The 19178-nt window shown below is 34.8% G+C and overlaps 1 protein-coding gene across 10 annotated transcripts in view; it reads left to right on the forward strand.

The window, feature by feature from the left end:
* The window catches only part of TANC2 (tetratricopeptide repeat, ankyrin repeat and coiled-coil containing 2), a 471869-nt gene that overhangs the window by 143911 nt on the left and 308780 nt on the right, over positions 1-19178 (forward strand). Inside the window, exon 1 of one of the 10 annotated variants that reach the window (XM_034942675.3) lies at positions 1-18234. The exons of the other annotated variants lie outside the window; for them this stretch is intronic. The gene's annotated coding sequence lies outside the window, so the exon portion shown is untranslated. The remainder of the gene's footprint in view (positions 18235-19178) is intronic. 10 annotated transcript variants of the gene reach the window in all.

Here is a 19178-nt window from a genome sequence, read left to right on the forward strand (position 1 = left end):
AAATTTAGTATGTTTAACAGGAAACCTAACGATATGACACTTTAGGTCACGTCAGATGTGTATATTTGCATCTTTAGGTTTTTCCTCTCTGGCCTTCCTAATGTCACAGACTCTTGACACTAAAAAAAAAAACTCCAACTGATTTTAATTTAGAGAATTAGAACAGTACTCAGTTTGACAGATTGATGTATTTATTTTCTAAATGACCCATCTGTTGTGAACATATTTTTCTAGGTTTTCAGGAAGTTCCTGGTTTTGCCAGAATACACTGTTGTTCTGATTTCATTTATCAGCTTGTTCATGTCAGGTTAACAGATGGAGACATTCTAATTTTAGGATAATAGGAGCTTGATAGTTCAGCAAAGGTACATCAGTCGTATTTTATTTGAAATTGTTATTTGTATATTTTATATATTTTTTAGAAGATAATTTAGATATTTTCCTCTACACTGGACATTAACTTCTTAGGATATTTACTATAATTCATAAGTTATGGATTATGTTGACTTTAATATGATCTCACAATATGTATTACCCATTTAGATCAAGTTGTTAGGTGTGAAACTGTGGCTTTATTAAATGAACTTTTGTCCTTTTACATCTTTTCAGGAAATAAATTTTAATATATAGTTGAAGAATGCTTATGTGTGAAAATATGTAATCCTGGGTCACTTTGTTAGATTTCTTCTAGCATTATCAGTATATCCCTGACGTTAGTAAGTTGGCTAGTATTGATGGGTTCTAAGTGCATGGAGGCATGAAATTAAGTTATTCACAAAGGATATATCGACTGTTTCCTGTCTGACATTGAGCTAGACAGTAGAGAAGTTTGATTATCATTATGACAATTCAGAAGAAAATGAGAAATGAAATTTTTGGGCACTTCTGTCTATGTAGGGTGAAACTTTTTCACTGTTTATAATTTTCATTAAAATAATAGCATTTCTTCTGTAGTTCTACAAAGCATAAATTATGCCTCTTTACATTGTGTATTATTGGCATTTTCAAAAAATAAATGAATCAAAGTCACTTTGGTCGTTAGATACTTCAGTCTAAAGACACTTTGGTCATTAGATTAAAAAAATAGGTAAAATAGCCTAAAAACATAATATCCTGAAATACCAGTTCCCTTCTAATGTCCAAAAATATGATGAATTTTATGTGATTAGGCTTAAATAAAATCTCAGTGCTTAGAAATTCTCCCTGTTTTACAGTCAAAGGTATTATTGATTACTAAAAATATAAAAATCCCAAATCTGTTGGCTGTCACGTGATGTGTTTCATTTTACCACACAGAGTGGAAAAAATAGTAAGTCCAGTTTTTATGTAGAAGTGAGCTGGATTGCCTGAAGTTTTAGAGATACCGCTTTCCTATCCCATTTGCCTATCTTAATTTGAATGTCAACTTAATAGTCAACCTTTATTAAGAGATAACTATTAAATATAACAAAGTCAATAACATACCTAATATCACAGAGGTATTGTAGTGAAGCAGTAATGCAGAGTGTAATTGATTAATGACATGTATGAACTTTTGAGTTTTAATTTTACAGTATTTGAAGCTTCTGTAATTTCTCATAGTTTAATTTACTGAAGACTATCAAAGGCCTAACAATTTAATGATTAAGAATGCATTTTTAAATTTTGGAAGAAAACAACTTTACTGAAAGAGTATGTCAGGAAAATGTTTCTTTGGTCAATTTTCTGCCAAGTGAAGCAGATGATAAGAATTGTCTAGTTTAACCTGGAATGAAATTACTTTGAAATTCAAAATAAAAACCTCAGTAGATTATTCATCCATTATCCCTTCTTAACCTAATCATCAGTTACCCCTTCTTTTCTAATTATATCTTGTTATAAGTAAGTAAAAGGAAAGTTGAATGGAAAAAAATTAGCCGACCATAAAGAAATTTTCTCCAAAGAATGGTTCTTTCTTGGCATTAATTATCAAAATGCAATAATTTAATCAGGCCATTAGGACTACACTTAGTAATTTCTCCATTTCCATACATTCAAACTTTCAAGTGCCTTATATGTATTCATATTACCAACCAAACTGAATGAATAGGGCCAGAAGAGTCATCATATTCTATTTTCTTTGTGACTTTCTAATAGTCTCTTGTCTCTGGCACAGTTAAAAGCAGTTTGCTTATTATTCTTCAGTGCTTTTTACTTAATCATTCAACAGATATTTGTCTAAGGCCCATTACATGCCTAGGCACTGCTCTAGATATGATAGAGTGGTGAAAAGGACCACTAAGACCCCTGCCTTCAAGGATTTTATATTTCAGTTGAGAGAAGATGTAATAAATGCATAGCCAGTAAATAAATACTTGAATTTTAAATAGTGGCAACTACTACAAAGGTAATGCAATATGGAAGGGGATAGAAACTGGGGTTGAGGTAGAGTTTCCTTCTATGGAATGACTGGGGAGAGTCAAAGGAGGAGATATTTGAGCTGAGTTTTCAATTTAAGAAGGAGCCAGCCATGGGAAGATCTGGGATCGGAACTTTCCAGGCAGAGCTAACAGTCAGAACAAAAGTCCTAAAGCAGAAATGAGCTTGGCATGTTCAAGGAATGGAAAGAAGGCAAGTGTGGCCTGAGCAGAGTAAGTCTGAAGGGACAGTAGTAGAAAATGAGTTAGAGCTGGGGCACGATGGCTCATACCTGTCATCTCAGCACTTTCAGAGGCCGAGGCAGGAAGATTGCATGAGGCCAGAAGTTTGAGACCACCCTGGACAACATAATGAGACCTTGTCTCTACAACAAATAATTTAAACAAAATAGCTGGGTGTCATGGCATGCCACCCATATGTAGTCCTAGCTACCAAGGAGGCTACGGTGGGAGTGTTGCTTGAGCCCAGGAGGTGGAGCTGCAATGAGCTCTGATCGCACCACTGCACTCAGGCCTGGGAAACAGAACAAGCAAGACCCTGCCACTAAAAAAAATAAAAATAAAAAATAAAAATAAATAAATAAATAAAAAGAGTTGGAGAGGTGGGCAGAAGCCACAGTTTTTAGGGTCACGGTAAGGAGCCTACTCTGATTGTAGGATTTTTTTTTTTTTACCTTATTTATTCTCTCTCTGTTGTTTTTTCCTTTTTATTTTTATTTATTTATTTTTATTATACTTTAAGTTTTAGGGTACATGTGCACAATGTGCAGGTTTGTTACATATGTATACATGCGCCATGTTGGTGTGCTGCACCCATTAACTCATCATTTACATTAGGTATATTTCCTAATGCTATCCCTCCCCGCTCTTCCCTCCCCCCACCTCTGGACACAGGAAGGGGAACATCACACACCAGGATTGTACGATTTTAAACAGAGGAGGAACAGGTAGTAGTATGATCCAATTTACCTTGTAATCGAATCTTGTTGGCATGTATGTAGAGAATGAAGTATGAGGGACTAGAGTATCACATATTCATTAGCCTTGTGCAGTCAGCCCTCTGAATTCATGGATTCAACCAAACACAGATTGAAAATATTTTTCTTAAAAAAACCATCTGTACTGAACATGTAGATTTTTTTATAATCCCTAAACAATACAGTCTAACAACTATTTACATGGCATTTACATTGTATTAGATATTATAAGTAATTTAGAAAGGATTTGAAGTATACAGAAATATGTGCCTAGGTTATATGCAAACACTGTGCCATTTCATATCAAGGATTTGAGCATAATCCAAGGAAGGTCCTGGAACCAGTCCCCCATGGATACTGGGGGACAGCTGCATAGGTTTTCCTGATCTTTAAATAGTCATTATTAGTCATTGTCTCCACTTCTAATAAGGTGGGTACTTATGTTTTCATTTTGTAAGATATGACAAAGGAGTATCCTTTTCCTATCATTGTTACTCTGTAACCTTTATACTCTTAACATATTTATCTTAGTCTTCCATGCCGGTGTATATAAAGACTCATTTGCAGATATAGGTCCATTTCCAAATAGTTTGACTCATTTTCAGTCTGGAGGGAGTAAGAATGGGTAAAGACCAGCTCAAGAATAGATATAGTTTAGAGCTTGAAAACTAATTTTTAAAAGTATACACACCTCACTCTATTCAGTACAAAAATAAGTTAATGTAGTAAATGTGTTCAAGAGAGACATAGACTTTGTGGTCCGACTGTTTGGGTTTATATCCCAGCTCTGAGTGTCATGTCACGACTGTTTGCTTCTGTTTCTTCATCTGTAAAATGGGGATAACAATAATACAACCGACTTCATGGGTGTTTGTCTTATTCTTATAATCACATTGTTTTATACTTTTTAAAAACCGTGTTTAAGGGCTCAGAAAGTGTTAGCCGTTATTGTTAATAAAATTTGTTGAGAAATTTGTAAAAATTGCTTTTCATGTTAGATACCAGTGGGAACTTTAAAGCTTCATATGTTTTTAAAGTCGCACTTTTTAATGAGTAATAGCAATAATAATGACAATAATTTTCATTATAATGCCTGTTGTGTGGCATACTCTTATTAGCTTGTGTTTTTGTCACTGGTGTCTCCACTTTACAGATGAGCAAATTAAGTTTATAGAGAGGTAAATGTCTTGCTGAAAGTAAAATGTCTTGTGGAGGATAATACAGCTAGGCAGCGGTCAGAGTTAGGATTAATACCTAGTCCCTCCACATGTGTCTCATTTTACCAAGAAGAAAATCAAGGTTTAGTGAAGTTAAATAGCTCATCCGGAGCATCTAGTTTATCAATTAAGATTTTTATTGTTTCAAGTAATAAAAGATACAGCCAAATGGTTTAAGCAGTAAAGAAGACCTAAAAATTGGGCAGGTTTCAAGGTTCGTTGGACTTACTTAGGTATTGCTGTGCTTTGGGGGCGATGTGGAAGAGAGTAAGCAGAGGCTCCCTGTGGTCTCTAGATTCTTGCCCAGTGCTCCTTCCAAGATGCTTTCCCATAGTATCATAAAGATCCTCAGCATAGATAGATGATTAAGGATGCTAAAACTTCATTCATTCAACTCTTACGGAATTTATATTATTTACCCATTATGTACATTTGTTAAATTTAGTAAAACTTAAATTTTGCATATACATACTTTGGGTAGGGGTGAAAACTGGTACAACCATTTTTATGGCAATTTGACAATATGTATCAAAATTATAAAGCACATAATCCTTAATACACCAATCTTATTACTAGGAGTTTGTTTTACAAATAAGCTTGATCAGATTTGAAAATGTATATGTATGTGCGTACTATATGTGATATTGTTTATATAGCAAAAAATGAAAATCCAAATATTTCTCAATAGGAACCCATGTGTGTTTTTAAATGATACATATGCAGACATACATACACACATGCATGCGTTTGTTGGTAGCCTAGAGAGATAACGCTTACTCGGAAGTGGGAGAGGGATGACATAAGTTTTGCTGTATAGCTTTCTGTAAGTCTTATCATGTATAAAATGCAAAATCTCTTGAGACAGTATAACAAAATGAACCCTGTCATTTCCTGACTCTGTAATCTCGCTCAAATTTGTTTAAAGTCTCTGTACTTCAATTCCCTTATTTCTAAACTAGGGATGATAATAGTATCTACCCCATAGGAGTAATAAGAGAATTAGATTAATTAGTACATGTAAAGCACGTAAGACAGCGTCTGGCATAGAGTAAGTAGTCAAAATGTTAGCTAAAATTATTATTATAGTTTCTAAAGAGATGTGGGTATCGAGTGTTTATCAGCTATGTCAAATATGTGTTCTGAGCTTTTGCAAGGTAGCCTTCAAGAAACAATTACGCTAAGTCAGTCAGTCTACTTTTCTGAGGAGTAATCTTCAAATACCAACATCAAATAGATTATTATCTAATCTCTGGGAGAAAAAATGGCCTGATTTTCAAAGTATTTGTTGCCAATAAATTAGAATGACCATGTGGCAATCCAATTTGGATGGTAAATAAGTCACAATAACTGATTTGATCATGCTGAGCCTGGATATTTTAGATGCTAGCTATGGCCAAAGCCATGAATAAAAAGGAAACATTTACTTGTTCCAGAAACATCCTGGGGAGATCTTTGAAAAGCTCTTTTGACATTGAAAAGGGCCTATACATAGTGTTATTCTACATAGTCTGATATATTTTAGTATATTCATGATATGTTCTTTGCATAATAATATACTTATCCTGCAATTCTTGAAAACCTAGAATTCAAGATGTACTGTGGTGAATTTTATGATGGGAAAAAAATACAGAATTGCTGCAAAGATTAAATAAGATTTCTTAAACATATAGTCTAACATATAACAAACATTAACAAATATTATTTTTCTTCTCATTTATATCTTGGAAAAAATGGAAACATAGTCTTGTTTTATAAACATCCTGGAAAAATTACTGAAAAGTGAATTGGAAAATATAAAGGGCCTGTAGATAGTATTAGTCTCTATAGTCAAGATTTATTTCAGCATACTTATAATACTGTGGCATCTGAGTAAATATCTTGCAATTTTAGGATAAACATTGGAATTCATAATATAGTATAATGAATTTGTTAGATTAAAAAATATAGGAGACATGCATGGTAGTCTTAAGTTCCATCATTGCTAACTGTTAGAGACCACATGTTTTTGTAAGGTTAAATGAGGAAATATATACTAAGACTTTTAAGCTCTTTTGGAATAATAGACTAATTAAACTATTAGATCTGGACCTCATTCAGGGTACTGTTTCTAATTTGGTTTCTAACTATTTCTAATTCAGATTCTCTGGTTTATGAGATAAAGATTAGGCTATTGTAAAACAGTGTAGGATTGGAAAAAAGGGGGGGCCCTTATTTCCTTGAAGAGGTTATTTCTGTAGTCTTCCAAATCAAAAGTAGAGAATGTTAGAGGGTTATTACTTAATTCAATATAATAATTTCAATTATCATGAGTCAGTATTGTTAAAGAAAACCAGAGCTCGACAGTAAAGTGGTAAAAACAGATTTTAGTAAGGCTCTATTGCAATAGTATAGAACTGGGCTCAATTCTGAATATAGTAAAGAATGTTGGGGATTTATAGCTAAGGAGCAGAGTGGGGCAGAGGATAGAATCAGTGGATGGAAAATTATTAAGAGGAAGCTTCAAGAGTAAGGGGATTATTGCCGAACCAACTAAACAGTGCCTTGCTGAAGGCAAGCCATGTTGACCAGATTATCAAGGGTAGGGGGATTCTCACTAAACTGAGTTAGCAGGATTCTTGCTACAACTGGGCCAGGAGGCTTGAGGACAAGGCCCACGCAAGAGCGTTGAAAAGAGGTATCAGAGGAACCTGACTAAAGTTTGGTTAAGGGGTGAGCCTTTGCCACTGCGTATATGTTGAACACCTAAAAGGCAGCATAAATTATCAAATAAATAATCCTTTTGTGATATTTGCACACACTGGATTTCAAAATAATTAAACCTTCTCTTTTTATATTTAACCTGTGAGGTTTTAGACAAAGTAATTTTCTAGTTTTTTTTCTTTTCATATTTGAATGGAAGTCTCTCATACAAAGTGAAAGTTTTATTTATAGTATTGTAGTGTTTATTTATAAAAGGATTATTTGTAGTAAGTGTAGTATTACTGTATGTATTCTTTTGAAATATAGTAGCCCTGTCTTCCTACCTCTATTCAGCCACCACTAGGGAAAGTTTGCGAAAGTGCCCAAATGACCCTTAATGAAGAGAGAGCCAAAATAACAAGTCATTGATACTTTTAAGATGAAATGGTTTCATTTCTGTCAGGTTAGATGATTTGCAAGGTTATGATGAAAATTGGAATGGAAGAAAAACAATAAGAAAAATATTTTTAAAAGTCAAATAAGATGAAATAAGTTGCTTGTCACAAGAAAGTGATTTCAGTTTCCCTTATAAAGGCAAAGTTATCAGAATGTATAAAAAGCATTTCCAGTGAGTGTTATTTATAATAGATGCTTCTAAACAAATTGAGAGGAAGCTTACAAATAAAGGAATGAAAAATATATACCAAATAAATGTTGAGAAAAGGATAGTATTATTTGCAATAACATTAAACACAAATAAAAAAGTTTTATTTGATATTTTATGCAGATACAATTCATGAAGTAGATGTTAACGATTATTGCTTTTTTATGCATGAGACAACATGGCATCAAAATGTATAAAGTTATCCAAGAGAAAAGAAAACATATGTTCACACCAAAACTTGTACATGTATGTTCATAGCAGCATTATTCATAATAGCCAAAGAGTGAAAACAGTTTGATGTTCATCAGCTGATGAGTGGATAAATAAAAAGTGATATATTCGTATTATTTGGCATTAAAAATAAATGCTTTCATGATCCATGGTGAACCTTGAAAACGTTACACTAAGTGAAAGAAACCAGTCACAAAAGAACATATGTTATACAATTGCAGTTATATGAAATGTCCAGAATAGGCAAGTAATCTATAGAGACAGAATGTTAATTGGTGGTTACCTAAGGGAAAGGGGTCACCAACGATGGTATAGGTAGTGAATGCTTAAGGGTATAGGGTTTCATTTTGGGGTGATGAAAATGTTCTAAACTTAGATTATGCTGACAATTGTACAATTCTGTGAATGAACTAAATCCATTAAATTGTACTTATATCTCAATAAGGAAGTTTTTTAAAAATAAAAGCTTCATATAGTAAACATTAGCAATGAAAGGGAAAGTTGATGAATTTATATTTAACCCATTTATGCCGGAGGCTACAAATTTTTTCATGTCAAAAATCAGACCTTGGCCATGACCTTGAGCAGTAGGATATAAATAACTCCCACAAGCTTAGCGTTCCAATAGTGGAACACTAGGCATAAATGGGTTAAGGCAGATTTCATGCCTCATAAAATGAACAGCTCATTAAAGGATATGGATAATTTGAATAATAAGCAATTAAACTTAACTCATTATATTTCAGAATTGCTAAAGGATTTGGAATGTTCTAAACAAAAAGAAATAAGTGTTTGAGGTGATGGATATCTCAGTTACCCTGATTTGATCATTACATATTATATGCCTGTATCCAGATATTACATATACCCCATAAATATGTAAAGTTAATATGTGTAAAGTTTTTAAAAGCTTAATTCAGCCGAGTGTAGAACCTCATACTGAAAAACATAAGATTTCTTATACTTGTATTGTTTTCCAGCACTTGTGAACTGTTTATAAAAGTTGATTATAGGCCAGACGTTGTGGCTCACGCCTGTAATCCCAGCACTTCGGGAGGCCGAGGCGGGCAGATCAGAGGCCAAGAGATCGAGACCATCCTGGCCAACATGGTGAAACTCCGTCTCTACTAAAAATACAAAAATCAGCTGGGTGTGGTGTCATGTGCCTGTAGTCCCAGCTCCTTGGGAGGCTGAGGCAGGAGAATCCCTTGAACCCGTGAGGCAGAGGTTGCAGTGAGCCAAGATCATGCGGCTGCACTCCAGCCTGGTGACAGAGCAAGACTCCGTCTCAAAAAAAAAAAAAAATAAATAAATAAAAATAAAAAATTTTAAAAAGTTGATTATATAGTTGGCCATAAAGAAATCTCTGTACAATGCACATATTTTTCATTGAAAATCAAAATAGAATCTAACAACAAAGAAGATAGGGAGAAATTTCTTTTCTACTTCTAAAATTTTAAAGTTTTAAAATAACTTTTTAAAATAACTTTTGGGTTAAAACAGAAACCAAAATTGAAAAAAAAGTTGGAAATTAACATGTATTATGTATTAAAACTTATGAAATGTAGCCAAAGTGGTACTCTATGGAAAAGTCATTACCTTGAATACTTTTATTAGAAAACAAGAAGTACTGAAAATAAATGAACTAATAAGGAGATCAAGGAAGACATAGTAAACATGAAGTAATCAATAAAGTTAAAAGGGAAAATGAATAAGCAAAAAACTAGTACTTGATCAGTAAAGCCAGTTTCCTTGAAAAGACTAAGATAATAGAGCAATCTTTGATAGAAGTGATCAAAATAAAAAAGAGGGAGCGAGAAAAGATAACATACAGAACATACAGAACAAGAAATTAGTCACTAATCTTTTTATTATAAGGGAATACAGCATATAGCTTTATAGCAAAACAATACACACAAAAAAACCTTGAATGAGATGGAAGAAAACTGCTGTAAATTTGACTCAAGAAAACTTAAAATTATGACTAGCCTGGTAACCATAGAAATCAAAGATCTCCAAGAGTCATCAGACCTAGATGATTTTACAGGCGAGTTTTAGCTAAACTTACAAGTAATAATAATTATAATAATAGTAGTAGTAATTAAAGATAATATTTTTTGAGCTGTTACCCTATTCTAGACAGTGTTAAGTAATTTACCTATATGAGCAAATTTAATCTTCACAGCAAACTTAGTGGATAGTCAACAGTCTCTGTGTGAACACTTTCAGTGATAGTGAGCTTTCTTCTTTGTAACATAGCCTGCTCCTTTGTTCAGTAGTTTTAACTGTCAGTTCGCTAATTTACATGGATGGAAATGTCCTCCTTTATTGCTCCTACCCATTAGTCCTAGTTCTGCCTTGTAGAACTATACGACATAAATTAACCTCTTCTTTCACGTGGCAGTGTTTTATATCCTGGAAAGCAGCCATCATGTCTACTTTTCTGTAGCTTAAAAGACTTTATTTACAGCCTGTCTGATACCAAGATGGTAGTACAGCTGTGTTATTTTCATCATCTTCTGCTCTAGTAACCATATGAAAATGGGCATGAGATTACTTTGAAATTACTCTTCCTTGTGACCCCTTATCAACTTTCAGTGAGCATTTTTTTCTTTTGAGAAATTGAATAGAAACTCCTAGTGTCCACATTTTGGCATCCTTTAGTCCTGTAGTTCTGTGAATTTCCTGCATGGCTTTATAGAAACTGTTATTGGTAGTTTCATGTTCATGTCTTCCTGTCCTTTTAGAATTCTGAAAGGTAAATTGTGTGGGTCTGGATTTTGATTATGTGTATTTTAACTTGTCCTCAAAACTTGGTCTTTAATGTCCTCTTAATGATGTTTATTAGTTTAAATATAATTTTCTTAATGGAGAACATTAAAGCAAAATCAGAGTTGTCTTAATTTGTTTAGGTTGCTATAAGAAAAAACCTCTGGGACTGGGTAATTCATAAAGAACAAAATCTATTTTCTCACAGTTTTGGTGGCTGGGAAGTCTAAGATCAAGGCACCAGCAGGTTTGGTTGTCTGGTGAGGGCTGCTGTCTGCTTCCAAGATAACACCTTGTTGCTGCATCTTCCAAGAGGGAGGGACATTTCATCCACACCTGAGGGAAGATGGAGGTGTGACATAACCTAACTCTGTAGCCTCTTTGATAAGGTCTTAATCCCAGCCACAAAGGGAGGAGCCTTTATATGGCTTAACTACCGCTTAAGGGTTCTACCTCTTTCTAGTGTCATACTGGCCTTTAAATTTCAACACCTGAATTTTGGAGGACACGTTCAAACCATAGCACCAAGGGTTGAGTAATAGATTGTTGTGTCTCTTACTTAGAGCAGGATATTGTTAAACATGGCAGACTTTGGAGTCAGATATACTTGGTTGAAACCGTGACTTTGCTACTTATTAACTGTATGACCTTGGCCGTGTCACTTGACTACTCTGAGTATGTTTTCTTACCTGTATTGTATTATTGGTATTTCTGCATCACAGAGTATTGTATGGATTAAGTAAGATATCATGGCCGGGAATGGTGGCTCACACCTGTAATCCCAGCAATTTGGGAGGCCAAGGTGGAGGATTTCCTGAGCTCAGGAGTTTGAGAATAGCCTGGGCAACATCTCAAAATCCTGTTTCTACTAAAAATACAAAAAAAATTAGCTGGGTGTGGTGGCATGCACCTGTAATCCCAGCTACTCGGGAGGCTGAGGCTGGAGAATCGCTTGAACCCGAGAGGTGGAGGTTGCAGTGAGCTGAGATAGCACCACTGACAGAGTGAGACTCTGTCTCCCTGCCAAAAAAGTAATTAATTAAATAAGATGTGTGTCAAGAACTTAGTAAAGAGTTTAGCTCGTAGAAGGTGATTCATAAATGAAAGCTTATAATAAAATCACTACATGATTTATCTTTCCCATGCAGCACATCTGTCCTGTCCTTGTCTGTTTTTTAATTCTAAAAACATCCCAGCAATCCTTTTTGCTATCTTCAAAACATAGCTCTTCTCAACTGGGGCTCTATTCTTCGTGGACAATATCATTAGATGATTTTCTACTCTTCATCTTTGATTATTTCCCCTTCTCTTTGTATATTTCTTCTTCAGGCACAATCTGTCTTTATCAAAAAATTTCTGATATGGCAATATTTCTTTAGATGCTTCCATGTGTTTATGATTGTATAAATTGCTTTTTATTTTATTTATTTATTTTTTTGAGACTGTATCTCACTCTGTCACCAGGCTGGAGTGCAGTGGCACAATCTCAGCTCACTGCAACCTCTGCCTCCCAGGTTCAAGTGATTCTCCTGCCTCAGCCTCCTGAGTAGCTGGGATTACAGGCGTGCACCACCATGCCCAGCTAATTTTTGTGTTTTTAGTAGAGACAGGGTTTCACCATGTTGGCCAGGATGGTCTCGATCTCCTGACCTTGTGATCCGCCCGCCTCGGCCTTCCAAAGTGCTTGGGTTACAGGCGTGAGCCACCGCGCCCGGCCATTGCTTTTTATTTTTAATCTATACCCTCAAACCATATTCTCTTTTAAAATTATTGACCATGGGCTCATAGCTTCTTTTCTCTACATTTTTAAAGAAATGTTTGCCTAAATCTGAAGTGTTGAATTGACGGTCCAGCATTCCTTTTAGTGCTGTGACCAATGAAGGGTCAAACCAAGGACACCTAGGACCTGAGATGGAGAAGGCAAGTTAGTAAGATAACAGTGTGGTAGCACTCATGAAGTAGATGCATAAGCAGACCCTAAAGATTAGGGTGGATCAGCAGTAGGGTAATTGTTAGGTGTCACAGGAAGTAAGTGGAACCTGTTAATCCAAGGGAATCTAGGGGGAGGCAGTAGGCAAAGTTCCAGGGAGGACAAGTAGTCAGCACCAAGAAAAACGTCTAACATTGAGGACAACAGTGTAAGGTAATGTTGTTTTTCAACAGATCTTTATGGAATGTCTGTAATGTGGCAGGGTTAAGGCTCAGAACTCTAGGACCAAAAGAACTGATAGGGTCACACTGGTCAAGAACCCAGCTGAACGAAGAACCCGTTTAGAGTTCTACGTAGTCATTTGTAAACTCTGTCTGGGCAGATTAGTTCTTTTTGATCTTCTGTTTCTTCATATGTACAGTGAAGATAATAACACCTTAAGGCTGAGAGGAATACAGAAATGTGTGTAGAGTTTCTTTTTGTGCCAAGCCCTTCTTGTGACAAACAAGGGGAAATAATAAAAAGAATCCTAACATGTGAAAAAGTTGTCAATCACTTGATTAATATCCTTTCTAGCTCCTGTGTTGTGTTTCCAAGAATTGGGTATCAGTTTTAAACATGGAAAATACCATGAAGATTACAGAAAAAAATCCTTCATTGTCCATCCTTCTTCTGTGACCTTCCCCAGAAAACTCACCATGATTTATGCCATGGTCCCTAGGAAGTCTAATTTTTTAACTTAATTGACCTTGTCCTTCTCTACTTGCTTAACTTCCCACCTGCTATGGAATGTGAGCAGTTTAGAAAGTGTCAAATGTGGAATTTAAGGGCTAAACAATTTTGGCCATGAGGAATACTTTTCAGTCACAAAGCATCACAAAAGTCAAATAAATATCCACGATTCAAAAGAAAGCCTTAGTAACTCTCTAAACAGGAAATAAATTATAGTATGGGATAATATAAAGCTTAGAACAGAATATATGTTCACATTGTAACAACAGAAATTTTTATAATGCTAAACTATATATTTATTCTCATTATAGAAAATTATGCACCCAAATTGACATTCAGCCCATAAGAGTAATAAACACGTGGCATGGCAGAGTAACTCCCTCTCTTAGAGGAGGATTTTAAACACCAGAGGGCAGAGTGTTCCAGAGGACATTTTCAGTTCAGCTGGCCTTTCTTAATTGTAAATGCGCATCCTTACCTTGTCCGTCAGTCATTCATGTCGTGGGCAGAATTTCAAAAGTTAAGAAATGTGGTTATTTCATTTTACTTATTTTTTTTTTAAGACACAGAGTCCTGCTTTGTCACCCAGACTGGAGTGTGGTGGCACAATCACTGCTCATTGCAGCCTCAACCTCCTGGGGTCAAGAGATCTTCCCACCTCAGCCTCCTGAGTAGCTGGGACTACAGGCGTGCACCACCATACCTGGCTAATTTTTTCATTATTTTGTAGAGATGGGGTCTTGCTATGTTGCCCAGGCTGGTCTAAAGTCCTGGGCTCAAGCAACCCTCTCACCTCGGTCTCCCAAAGCACTGAGATTACAGGTGTGAACCACTGTGCCCAGCCAAGAAATATGGTCATTTTAGAATTATCTATGTGGTATTATCTGTTTTGATGACTTTGTTTAGATAGCACAATGAGCAGTGTTTTGAGTTATACCAGAGTTGGTTGAACATCTCTGTTTTCTCCATTTCTGGTTAATGTTCATGTTTCTGATTTCTGAAAATGATTTTTAGAAAAAATTATGTATACATCTATATCATTCAGTAAATTTTATAACTTTAGATTAATGAAGTAAGTAAAGTGAGAGAAAGGAGATTTGATATGTGTATCTTATGGTTCAATATGCCCTTTTATGCCCTGCTTATCAATAAAAACATTCTGAAAGAACCACCTGCCAACTCATGACCTTTTTCAAATGTTACAATTATCATTTAGAGGTAGCATCACACATTTGGGATAATTTTATTCAGGGTTTAGATAGTAAAGTCAACATATAAAATAAAAACTGAGTATAAAGAAAATTATCCTCAGAAATCCATTACATATCATTCACGACATTCATTAAACAGAAATACTGCTTCTCAGTATATCCAGCCCTGCCAGTTTATCCTTTAGAGTTGTAACTATTTTACTCTTTACTCTCTTTTTCTTTGACCACCAGATGAAGTAGTTGGCTGATGTATAGGGATCACATATATGATTTTTAAGAATATATTTCTTTTTCTTCTCTGTCACTCATTACCCTACTGCTGCAGATTGAAGTCCTGATCTGGAGCAGTAGCCGTTGCTAGGAAAGACACAACCCCACGTAGAAAGTTGGCCAAAGCTTGAATTGCTATAGCTAGTAGAATGGTTACTTTCTTAACTCCTGTGAGAATAGAGATTTCGTATGTACATCTCTTCATAAATATTACCCTACCTTTAAGCACAATAGAGTTTAGCACGGATGATTACTCCTTAGAGAAAGCTTTTAATATAGCAAGACTGAAAAAAGAATAAAAATAAAAAAGAATGTAAAACTATATAAGTTTTAGCATGACTTACCTAAATTAATCATAAAGGAGTTAAAAATTAGTAACCAAGGGGAAGAGCTTAACTCCTTAAATCTCTCTCCACCCTTAAGTTAAATCCAATTTTTCAAGCAAAACAAAACCTGTGTACTTTGTCTTTTGAAGTATTTTAATCATGTCCTCATCCCAGTTAGCTCCTACACAGCATAAGCAACGTTAGAAAAAATTATTTGTTGTCCAAGTTTACATTTTTTGCAGAACTTTTCTGGTATCTCTCTAATGCAAAGATCTGCTCAACATGACTTGATGATGGGGAGGTGGGAGAGAAAGTTGCTCTTTTTACCTAAGATATTGAATAATCAGTATTCTAAAAAGTCACAACTGAAGAGAATTTCCCTCAAAAATAACTACTGGCACAAGACAATATTTGAGTTAAAAAACTTACTAGGTAGAAGAGATTAGACTATCCAGGAAACAGAATGAGATAGGCTGTCCATGGAATTTTCAAGTCAAACATAATAGCTCATTTTTGAGTTTGCCCTACAGTTTTCTAGTTAGGTAGGATAAAAAGTAATAGGTTATTTTAAACAACTCAATCACTTTGCATGTTCTTTGATATTAACCATTCCATAGAAACCACTTATACTTCTTTATTACCAAGTTACTATTTTCTAAAGACGTAAGTCATGTTGAGGCAGTAGAATTACTTGTACATTATTATATTAAATAATCCTTGAACGCTAGTCCGCAGTATCTGTATCTACTATAATTCTAAAAAGAAATAGCTACTAGCTACTTGTGAAAAGTATATGCAGTGTGATGGGACACAATATCCAATCAAACATAAAACCTAGCCTGGAAAAATATTTACCCTTTCAGGCAATTTTCTGTGTTTATGGAGTTCTATTGAAATTCCACTTTTCATTTTTATCTTTGCTGTTTTGCTTAGATACTATTAAAAAAGATAATATAGATTTTTAGAATTTTAAGACTTTGCTTTGTATTTATTTTTTTCTATTCCCACAGTAGCTTTAGGAATAAGGTAGAAAATGCTTTACTGAGATGAATCAGTGGGTCAGAGTAGTTAGGTGCCTTACTCAGGGTTATATTTAGAAGTAGCAAAGCTGTTAGTCCAGCTACAGTCAAGACTAGTCAAATGCATGTCCATCCCACTACATTGCAATTCTTTTTAGTCACATTTTACTGAGGTTCTTCATTTATGGAGATAAATGCATCATAAATCTATGACCAACAAATACGTAACTTTTCCAGAATTGGTATTATAATGGCAGTGTTGCCCACATAAGAGAATGGTATAATAGGTAAATTTACCTAATATTTTGCTTTGTATTGTATCTGAATATTTCATTAAATAAATGGTGATGGAAAAGTAACACAGAGATATGATATAGAACAATTTCATATAGAACTACCCTATCTAAATAGATGAAATATCATAGCATCAGTGACCCATGCTTAATAAATCTAATGAAAGATATTTTTCTGCACCAGTCATCTCAGAGCAACATCCAGAAGACTATAGAGAGAGTACCATTACGACAATCTATGCATTGGTGCTTTCACTAGCTCCCCCTTCCCCTGTGATACCGTTTGGAAGCTATCCTACTATCCCCTGGAAGGGGGAGCTCTTCCTAATTCCTGGGAGGTGAGGGAAAACTATGACAAGAAAAAGATTGTCCAGGCCCAGTTAGGGAGAGGCCTTTAGAAGCATGGAGTGGACCAGTAACCCTGTCTTACAAGTGATTGACGGAGAAGTTTTCTTGTTCATGAATGAAGGCTATGAGCATTTTTAGTGAAGTAAGTGTCTTTTGAAACTTTCTTTATCTAGAAGGAATACAGGTGATAGTATGCCTCTCTTTGAAATTGGTGTCATTGCTACTTTATTAGTCAATCAGTTGATAGTGCTGCAGTTTTGGCATATCTGATGCATACCATCTGAATGAAAGGCATTTAATTAGGGTTTTAATATCTCTAAGTATTTAAAAATGAATTTTCTGCTATCTCAAACTCTAGACAGTTCCTTACATTGCAACAAAATCACTGTATAATTTTAACACTTAACAATAAATTATGGAGATACTGCAGACCTATATTAGCTTGCTAAAGTATTAATATTTTAAATTACCTCAATTGCATTTTTTGTTGGTGCCTACTAAGTAACTGTTTTACAGCGTATATTCACACAGCTCTGATTCAGAAATTCAGAAGAGCAAAACATGAGAAGGAAGCGGTAAGAGAGGAGTTTACAGCTTTAAGGCATGAGGAGCTTACAGCTTTTTAATATAAATTGTTCCCAGAATCCATGTCACAGATCCTTATATGGTGCTGCTTTTTTCCTCTTGGTTGCTATGACAACAGCAGCACTGCACCATTCATCAGCTCTGGACCTGGGCTGCACTGCTAGCCTTCCTTGTTACTCCTGAATGTTAAGAAGAACATCCGTGAATCATTCACTCTGTTAACGCTGCGCCATTAGAAACCTAAGAACCAGTTCTTCCAGTAATTTGCTCTAACAGAGGGTGAACTAAACTGCACCACAGAGAAAAATTGTGTAAAAATATTTCTTTTATCCTAATGGAATCATACAACCTATATTTGCTGCAGTATTCTGAAAGGACAAGCTTATATCAACCAATCTAATGAAAATAACTCGTCTGTGTAATCTCTTGAAATCATTAGTTGTTCAAAACAGAATACCACAGTGCTTCTCTGGATACAAAAAGAAGCAGGTGATGTTGTTAGGGGTTCTAAACCCCTTTGGGAGCATCTCTTGTGCTTTGGGACCATAATCAACATCTGCTATAAGAAGTATCACCTGTAACACACAGTAAGTTCTGGGCAGCGTAAAGAGTTGGCTGGAGATTAAAGTGTGGGTCATTCCTGATGTGTCAGGTCTGATAACAACATGACCAGTGAATAAGAAGCCTTTCAGCTTTTCTAGGGGAAAAGACTCTGTAGTATTGACTAGTGAGGAAGAAAAACTAAAACCTGTGAGTATGATGAGTAGAGTATTTGTTACATGGATTTCTGAGCTGTAAAGTCTACTTTGTTCTTTATAGAAAAATAAACACAGCCTAAGATAATTTGACATCTAGTTTTCAAGGAAGCCATTAAGAAGCTGTATTTTGGCACATTTATTTAATTTTTAATTGTGTGTTCTTTTGCTTTATATATTTATATGCACATATGAACCTTTTGAAATAGTTTTATATTTTAAAAAAGAATATGCATTGCAGAGAAGCCTGTTAAAAACTCAATTTTTCAATGTAAATGTGAAGGTTAGATTGTCTCTCCTGTTAGATTGCAATTCCAGAATAGAGCTCTACTTCCTGTTGCAGTATCCTTATAAATAAAATACCTTTTTTTAAAAATAACAATATGGAAATCTAGAATTTTGTAAACAAGCTTTCTTAATACATAAAATCATTCTTGTTATTTCATTAACTGGAGTGTTTACAAATGGACTTTCTTAGTTTAAGAATTTTTTTTAACAACACAATTTGCAAGTTATGATATTTATTGTCTTATTTTCTCAGTTGAGTTTAGACTAAATTAGAAATTTACCTTTGTTTACTTGTATTTTTAGATCATTTGGTAATTATCAACAAGATATATTGATTTTATATACTGACTTTTCTTAAAAGACTCTTTGTTTTCTGGCTTTTAATTATTTTCTCTTTTTAGTTCCTCAGCTAACCATGGTAACTTAGAAATGTCTTGAAAGTAGGAACTTGGTGTTTCAAAATTAGGATATTTGTAGTGATCTTCAGC

Source organism: Pan paniscus, chromosome 19, assembly GCF_029289425.2.
Source record: "Pan paniscus chromosome 19, NHGRI_mPanPan1-v2.0_pri, whole genome shotgun sequence".
In the NCBI taxonomy this organism is placed as follows: Eukaryota; Metazoa; Chordata; class Mammalia; order Primates; family Hominidae; genus Pan; species Pan paniscus.